Genomic DNA, 2,570 nt, shown 5'->3' on the forward strand with positions numbered 1-2,570 from the left:
TTAGGGACAGCCTTTTGAGAACGGTGTCTTTATTACCCTCATTTTACACTGAGACATGCGAGCCCTAAAGAGGTGAGCTCCCCCGATGGGCAGTGGGCCAGGACACAGACCACTCCTCAGTTGATGCTCTCCTGCCTCCGCCTTCAATCTGTATTGTTTTGACACAAGCACATTTGATCAAACATGCTAAGAATGCGTTGTTGCTGTCACAGTTGTCATTGACACTTTTATGTCGATGCTGAAGTATAATACAGCACTGAGCCTTGTGCTGGGAGAAATACAAGGGTTTTAAATGGTCTGCCCACCTCTGAGGGGCTGAAGGTAGGTGTATGCGTCTGCTCAGGCTGCCATAACAAAGAACTATGGACTGAAGGGCTAAACAACCAAAATTAATTTCCTCACACTTCTGGAGCCTGGAAGGGAGAAATCAAGGTATCCACAGGATTGGTTTCTCCTGAGGCCTCTCTCCTTGGCTTGTAGATGACTGTCCTCTCTCTGTGCCCTCACATGGTCTTCTCTGTGTATGCCTATGTCTCTCCCTTTCTCTCTCTCTCTCTCTCCTTCTTTCTTTCTTCTTTCTTTCTTTCTTTCTTCTTTCTTTCTTTCTCTTGACAATTATTTAAGATCTTCATTAACAGGTGCTTGCTGTTTGTTGACTTTTTTGAAAAAATCAAGTTGTAAACTTTTATTACAAATTTAAAATGAGGTTATTAAAACTCTCAACTTAACCAGATATGAAACAATTTAAAAACCTTTAAAAATGTATTGAGAAAAACCAGGCTTCAAAAAAGAAATGTTTGTCATTACCAAAAAGAGATATCTTTAGGTAAAAATTTAAAAAGCCCCATGCCATGTAGATAATGCAGATATTCTAGTTGTCTGGTCAATGTACAAAAAGCAAGCAGTCTTTATGTCCACTCTTTTATTGATTTCTTATTGCTGGAATTTCATATTCATTTCTTCTTGCTGGATGACAAAGCCAGGGGATGGGAGAGATGGTACATTTACTCAGCTCCCCCTTGCTCAGTCTTGGGAGGGGACAAATTCTTAGCTGGTGGATCCACTGCCTTTGTCTCTTTGCCAACTTGTGCTTTAAGGTTTTCTGGGCATCTTCGTCAGTAATTGAAGTTGTGGTGGTTCTGAGACTGAGGTGGCTGCTGACCTTGGATCTTGTCTCCTTGATTTTCCTTATCTTTTTCATTGTCATCCTCTGTGGGCTGTCTTCGGCAGGTGGGTCCATGCGGAACAATGATCTGTAACCTGATACCTCCTCTGTCTCAGTGGTCTACCTTGTTCTCTTGTACCCTGGTTGTCAGCACCCTCCATCCCTTCTTCCTGCTCAGGAGTGTTGGAACCCTGGGTCAGTGCCCATAGGCTGTCCTCACAGAGAGAGATGGGAACCGTGCCTGCGGTTGGGCTGGTGCTGTTGGGCCCGGCCTCTTTGACCCTTCCTTCTTCCCCTCATTGTCACTATTCTGGTGATTGCTTGAGGACCCCTGTGATGTGGATAGCATCTGTAATTGTTACAGTGTGCTGTATATTTATCACCCTGCACTGGAGCTCCACCAGGGCCCGTCATGTTTGCTGCCTCCTCACGCTTTTCTCCTTCAACAACATCAAACTCCAGTCTGTCTCTCTCCTGCACTGTGAAGGTACTTCCTGGGGTTATTCTTCTTTATGGCAATCTGATGTAGAGATACATCTTCCTTGGTGTCATTCCTATTTCTTACTTGAACAATTTTACTGTTTGCTTACCTTCATTGCAATGACCTTGTCCCCATCAATAGGCTTCACCAATGTGAGGCTGCCTGAGCCTCCACTCCCTGGGCTGCTGTCCCTACTGCCTGGCTTCATGTGGTGGTATTGAGGGTAGGGGTGGCGGGATGGGGAGGTGGGTGGCGGCTGGGTCTGGGCCTCAGTGTTCATGGTTGTGGGGATGGTGACTGGGGCTGGCTGTGACTTCTCGGTGGAGGGTGGTGGCTGGGGAGATGGGCGATATGGTAACTTAGCCAGTGGTGGTGGTGGGGCTGCTCTGGGATCAGGGATCTGGGATCCCTCAAGTCCCACTACCAGTGGCACTCTGAATACCTCTCTAAAGAACTTATCTCCAAACACAGTCACATTCTGAGAAACTAGGGGATGGGACTTCTGTTAGGTGAATGTCCACACTTCTGAACTTCAAAGTAGGGTCACAGCCAGCAGCATCAACATCCCCGGGGAACTTGTAAGAAATGCAATTCTAGGCCCCACGTGACCCACTGAAGCAGACACCTGGGAGTGGGGTACAGCCATCTGTGTTCAAAAAGCCCTCTGGGGTATTCTGACCCAGCTACAATTTGAGGGATGACCTTGCCCTAAGAGAAGCTCAGAGGATCTGAATTCCAGAGCCATAGGTGCCTTTGGTGGAAGTTTACCTCTAAATATACATCAGGCAGAGAACGAGAAGGAACGTTTGCACGGTTTTATGCTTAAAAAGCACAGAGAAAATGTATTTTATTCATTCTTAGCATAAAGGAGCTGCTACTATAAGGCACCTATCCCTAAGGTGCCCAGAACTGAGCTTGTTTGCC

At 46.4% G+C, this 2,570-nt stretch overlaps 1 pseudogene; it reads right to left on the minus strand.

Moving 5' to 3' along the window:
- Window positions 1-1,004: 1,004 nt before the first annotated feature.
- Window positions 1,005-1,926, minus strand: LOC116641963 (annotated as a pseudogene).
- Window positions 1,927-2,570: the final 644 nt, after the last annotated feature.

This window comes from Phoca vitulina, unplaced genomic scaffold (assembly GCF_004348235.1).
Source record: "Phoca vitulina isolate PV1807 unplaced genomic scaffold, GSC_HSeal_1.0 scaffold22, whole genome shotgun sequence".
Lineage (NCBI taxonomy): Eukaryota > Metazoa > Chordata > Mammalia > Carnivora > Phocidae > Phoca > Phoca vitulina.